This window comes from Apis dorsata, unplaced genomic scaffold (genome assembly GCF_000469605.1).
Source record: "Apis dorsata unplaced genomic scaffold, Apis dorsata 1.3 scaffold_50, whole genome shotgun sequence".
Classification (NCBI taxonomy): Eukaryota; Metazoa; Arthropoda; class Insecta; order Hymenoptera; family Apidae; genus Apis; species Apis dorsata.
Window position 1 is genome coordinate 977,506 of NW_006263351.1, and position 6,410 is coordinate 983,915.

The window sequence follows — 6,410 nt, forward strand, 5'->3', positions numbered from 1 at the left end:
GGTCTCATCCAGCTTAAAAACCGATTTCGCGGCGAACCACTTCCAACATTTTTCCGGTAATTTTAGCATCGTGTATCGATTAACGATAAGAGACGAAATCAGTGTCTGCGTTTTCTCACCCTACGGCTCCCTCCACGTACTTCTGCGCGCACCTCTGTCTCACCCTCGCCGAGTATTTTCCTCCATGAATTTGTTATGACCATCGCAATAGAACGGATCGATAAGACACATTCTGTCTGTGCGCGGCTCTGATGTGTCTTTTACCGTCGCCTCGAGGCGGTGGAATAAATTTGAATCGTTGTACGTTATACAGAAAAGTATTCGCTCCGCTTCGATACCGCTAGCACAACAAAAATCAAATTTCCTTTGTTTCCATTCCTCCTTTTCCGCGATGTATTGCAACCGTCATATTTTCGTCTATCGTTTCTCCCTTTATTCTTCTAATTGCGCTTAATTAATCAATGAAGAAAGATTTTTGGCTTGATATTTTTTTCACATTGAAAGAGAATTATGATAATCCATCGGTGGAGACATTGTACGATAAATATTACAAGCTTAATGCCTCGGCAGCGATACATCTGGCTAGTTATTAGGGTGAGCTCAAGATGTGCATTCAACGGGGCTTATTTCGAACTTATCCAACAAGTTTATACACGGTACAGGTGTGATTTACGTGTATCTTTTACGCGGTGTGGCTTAAATTCGTGTTTAAATCCCTGTTACATCTATGCAAGGCCGGACTTTTCGGACTTTGTGGCTGGTTGTATGTCAGAGAGTTATATTAATAGTTGGTAGATATGAAAATATTTTGAATATTATCATTAAAGATTATACGATATAAAATGTGTGTGAACGAGATTCTTTTTATTTAAGAATAAAAAAAAATTTTATCACGTTAATAATAATTTTTATTAAATTCATAATCGCATAATTTTTTCCCCTCCCCTCGACAAGAAACACAAACGAACGGAATGCATGTTATTACTTTGTCCCACGCAGAGAGAGATTGAATCGTGCATACAGGTTTCTGGCACACACCTACCTAGAACTAGCCCTGTATCTATATCTCGATAAAGTTTACCATCGGCTGTTGGTTTTCATTATACTTGCTGATCCAGGCCACGATGCATTTCCGTCGTCGGGGTCAAAGCGAGCAGATGTTCTCTGCGAAACAAACTCCCCGTCCAAACCAACCCCGTTCCTATATATATATATATTTATATCAGAAATCAGGAATCAAAGATGGAGGAAGAATCCTCATTGAAAGCGGCCGACTTTCGAAGCAACAGTTCGACGGTTTAATCCAATGTTTGATCCAGTGAAACGAGAGAAATGCGAGAGAGGAGGAGAATCAAAGACATTGCATTGCTCGCTAAAGCGAGCAGAGAGAGAGAAGAGAACAGAAGGGAAGGCGGACAAACCGCGGCTACGACATTTTCGGCTCGTTTCGTTTCGTAAGGTCGTAAAAGAGGGGTCGTAAAAGCGTAGGCATTATATGGATCGAGCTCGAAGGCGACCAAAAAGCTGGTGATAATGGCGTGGAGAGTAGAGGCGACTCAAAGCTTGGAGGAGAAAAAAAAAAAAAAAAAAAATGAGCGAAAAAGTAGTGGCCAGCGAGAAAAGTTAGTAATGCCACGTCCACACTGATATTCGCGAATATCATCGCTGATTACATCCCTGTGTGTAACAGAGAATTCCTCTGTGAACACCGACTAAGAAGATGTCGATAGATTGGACCTATAATTCGCAAATAATCCATAGCTCGATAAAATAATAGGCGAACTAATCTATCCACACAAGCTCTATCTTTAGAACCTTAGCTTGGAGACTTAGCTCGGCGTTAAAGGCTCTTAAAGGATTACCAATATTGCGAGCCAAAGAATCGTATCCAGAGTTGGTGAACGATGTAGGAGGCGGAATTAAGGGCAAGGCTTCTTATTCTTCGAAGGTGCGTTCGCAGCTATTAGAGGGGAAGCTTTAGCGCGAACCGATCGTTTGCTTGCCAAGTATCAGTGCATGGAAAGTATTGTTTGGAAAGCAGCTCATCGCCAAGGGGCTCTCGTCAAAATCTCCAAGAACTTCGCTCGTCGGACTCGCTCGAGATCGATACGACTCCCTTCAACTACATGTGTAGCTACATGAAAAAAGTTCTGAACTTTTGACCCGGCGACGACCATTGTGCCAACCGGCAGACAGATGTTCGTTCCTCCGATCCTCCTATTTTCTTTCTCGTCGCTCGCGCGACGCGAGTTTTACGCGTGCCCGCGGGGGTGGTATTAAACCGCGTGCGGCTTCTGAGTATATGTGTATGTGTGTGCAACATATACAAAAAAAAGTCTGTTTCGAAAAGGTAATGAGAATTCGTAACACGATTCGCTTCGAAGAGTATATATTTATATATATATATATATATATATATATATNAGAACGGTTAATAAAAATAGAAATGGTAATGTTAACGATTATAGGCCATTAGTGGTGATATTGTAACGGTGGAACGAGAGTGGTGCTGTTGAAAACAATAATAAGAATAATGAAAAAACTTGCCACTGAACTTGCGATGAGCACGAGATAATAGGAGGGAAATGGAGGCATGAAACGGACGGTATTGCAGCTGGAACTGGATGCATCATCCGTGTCCGGTCGCGTTGTTGAACGAGAGCCACTAGGATTTTTCGCGGCTTGTTGCTCGAAACGCACGGTTTCTATGTATATTTTATTATTTACGTGGAAATATTTTCGTGGCGATCGTCGTAAATTTTTTTTTTTTTTTTTTCGAGGGGGATCGATCATTTCCTCCCCCCTCCTTCCCCTCTTTCGTGTATATTCCTTTATTGCTCGATATATTCTACGTATAGATGTATATCGTATAGTGTATTAAACAAATAAAAACGTCAGCAGGTTTGATTAAATAAGCGTGTATCGCGAACGGAGTGGAAACGATATATTGGCCCCTTGTGTGTTTCGTTTTATGTTATTTACGTACACACGATAAAACCAATTTTTATATTAACGATATATACGAATCGAATAAAATAGTCGATTGAACGTTAAAAAATATATATATATATATACATATTTGAAAAGGTTCAAATAATTTGTCACGCTCGTACTTCTGAAAATATCCCTTTTCCTTAAATATCATTTTCCAGCGAAGATAAATCTTGTCCAGCTTGTCGGAAATGGATCGTTTACTCGAGTGTCCTTTCGTTCCCTTGTCTCACGGTTGACGATTCCGAGAGATCGCATTTCCTTTTTTTTTTTTTTTTCTTCTTCTTTTTCTTTTCCCCCTTCTTCCCTTTCCCCAGCATCAGGAATGAAGATAGCGAGGAAAAGAATTCCTCTCTTGAAAGATACTTTCCCCTCAATGTGGATCGTTGAAACGTGGAGAGGGAGTTGTTCCCAAAGAAGAACAATTCCGAGACGATTCTACGATAGAGGGATCGGGTTTTCTTACCGTGAGTGTGAGGATCGTAAAAGAAAAGGAAAGGAGAGAGTCCCGCTGCCGAAGCGAACTCTTTCAATGAGATACGTAATTTTATCGATTTTCTCGTCGTTAGTCGGTTCCCCGCAAGCTGTACGCGCCACGGAGCGCTGTGCACGATCCCGTGAGCGTTGGGATCAAATGGTAAAAAAGTACACTCGGTAAAAGGAGTGTACTTCTTTCGCGATGAAGAAAAGAAAAGAAAAGAAAAGGGGGAGGGAAAAAAAGGGAAAGAGGAGGAAAGAAGAGAAGCAAAAGAAAAAAAAAGATAATTATATTGATCCGCATACTCCGACACCGCTCTGTTCCACCGACGGATAAATCTAGCAATTTAGCCTCGCGTACGGAAGCGTATCTACAGGTGGAGGCGCCTGCGCGTCAATCCTAGTTATTCGTAGATGTCACTCACACCTGCCTGATTACGGATATACAGCCGTCCCTAGCTGTATTCATCCCACGCGTGCTGCACTCGTAGCCAGGACGGAGGAATTTCTCTATATCAATTCATCTTGGATCGTGCCAACATTTTTTTTTTCTTTCTTTCTTTTCTTTCTTTTTTGTTTATTTTCTCCACGTCTCTCCACTCTCCACCGTTTTACTCTGCCCTTCTACCGCGTTTTTTGACGCTCGTGGCCTCATTTACGCAGCACTTTTGGTTACCGCGGTTTTGCTAATAGGAACGATTGCATTGTGAATGGAAGCTGTTGGTTATTTCCACGACGGATGTTAAATGCGAATGCATGCTGGAATATTATTAAATACGAGATCTTCTTGGATATTTTTTTTTTTTTTTNGTAAAAATTTCGATTTATTCGATGTTGTTGTCCGATTGATGCGCGAANNNNGAAACGTGATCACAGGATAATGTGAATGTGATAATAGCGTGTTTAATTAATAATAGTACTTTCACGTGTAAAGATAGTAGCGTATGATGCGATGCATTTGTTCCATTAGAACGACGTTAAAAGGCGGTGTTGTTTCGGTTTTAATAAAAATATACGATCAGATTTACTTGGAACGAAAGTTTCAAAGTTTGCTTGAATTATGGGGCTTAAATCAATTACGTTGAAGGTGCACGGCTCGAGAACCCTCGTGCTTCCGATCGCACGAAAAAGTTTTGAGGTAGGTCGAGAGTAAACATTAATCTTTTTAAAGACTGTGAATTATTTCGCTCACCCTGTGTAACTGGTTCCGTCGAGACTGCCTCGTTGTAACAATCTTCACGGTCACTTTCACAATCACCGACGACGCGACAACACTATATGCTAGCCTTTTTTAGTCCAACCAAATTTCCTTATGCATTCTCGCATCGGTATATACTAATAATCCCGATTCACCAATCGTACGTGAAAAATTCAATAAATCTCGATTATATGTGATTGCGTAAAAATTCAAAATGTTGAAAATGTTGCGTGCCGATGCGAGAATTTCATGTTTTCATCCAGTTACCGGCCACCGTTCTAATCGACGAACAACGTAAATCATCGCATTGATCGATGTGCGATTAAACGGATATGCGATCATACGAATGTATAAACAAATACACGAATGTTGGCGCGTGTACGTATGTATGCGCGTGCATTTGTCGATGGGGGAATGTATAAGTGAAACCTACCGACCGCAGTGATGGCTTGGGGTGTACTGAACATGAGGAGAGGGTTGGAAAACGATATGAAATCTAATCTAACCTTACCTGACCGAGTGGTACTGGCGCAGCGTGCGCCCTACAATGCGCTTGCGCGGTTGAAGCTTCACTTAAACTTTTCCGGCAATTTAAGCAATTAGGAAGGAAAGCGGAAACGGGATTAACCAATGCGTTCGATTCTTATTGGATAGCCGTTACTTTTGTACGGAAGTGTTCCAGCTGTTGAAAGAAATCGCACGTGCTGGACTTCTTATAGGATTTGTCGGTAAAGTTAAACGGTTCTAAAAATGGATTCGAATTTTTCTAGTTTTAGCGGTACACGAGATGAGTGAAAATATAAATGTTAAATGGAAACAATAATATCCTGTTATTTCGTTCGCTTTTTTAAATTGAGAATGAAGGGGGGGGGGGGGGGGGGAAATGTAAAGTTAGTTACAAAATTAGCATTAATTTAGCTTCAAAGTGAACTGAATATCTAACTTGTATGACTAATAAAAACTTAATAATTGTGTGGAATAATTTAAAAACTGAAGTAACTTATTTAGTTATCAGTTATTCGATATAACATTCTATTTTTATTTATGGAATATTGTATCGTTGATATTATAAAATTTATTTGTTGTATAATAATGAATTTTCTGAAATCGATTGACAAAGAATAAGGATTTAAGATATTAAATCAGAAATATAAGAATAAAATTGGGACAATAATAAAAATTGAACGAAAAGTAATAATTGAAATTGAAAAAATTTCCAATTATTAAACATAAAATATACGAAATATAAGAAAGAATCTAATCTAAAGAATGAATTAAAATAATAAATAAATAAATAAATATTAATCTATGAATATTGAAATATTTATAATCATTATGCTTATTGATGTGTATGCGTTATTATATTCATAGATCTTTTGACTGCTATTAATAATAGACAGACTTATGTACGAGTTGAATTATTCATGAATTAAAAATTACACTCGTACTTTTTGTTATAATACAGTGAAAATAATACTAATTTGATTTTTTTATAAAAATAAATTTAAAATATAATATTAATAAAATTAAATTTATTTATATAATATATTATATTATTTATATATTATATAACATGTACATAATATATTACATAAATATTAGTTCATGCAAAGAGCACAAAATGTCGTTTCATCAATTTCATCAAAGAACAATAAAATTAATCATATATTGTTCTTTCAACATAAATTTTAAAGAACAAGTGTAGACAAAGAGAGCAAATAGTAGAAGAAGGATAGAGATAGCT

General features: G+C 38.2%; 1 protein-coding gene across 4 annotated transcripts in view; it reads right to left on the reverse strand.

Annotated features, from left to right (window-relative positions):
• LOC102677089 (follistatin-related protein 5-like) overlaps positions 1 to 6,410 on the reverse strand; it is a 64,180-nt gene that overhangs the window by 55,676 nt on the left and 2,094 nt on the right. For 2 of the 4 annotated variants that reach the window (XM_006608889.2, XM_006608888.2), the window contains exon 1: positions 4,661 to 5,137. The exons of the other annotated variants lie outside the window; for them this stretch is intronic. The gene's annotated coding sequence lies outside the window, so the exon portion shown is untranslated. Of the gene's footprint in view, positions 1 to 4,660; positions 5,138 to 6,410 lie in introns of those variants that run through there. 4 annotated transcript variants of the gene reach the window in all.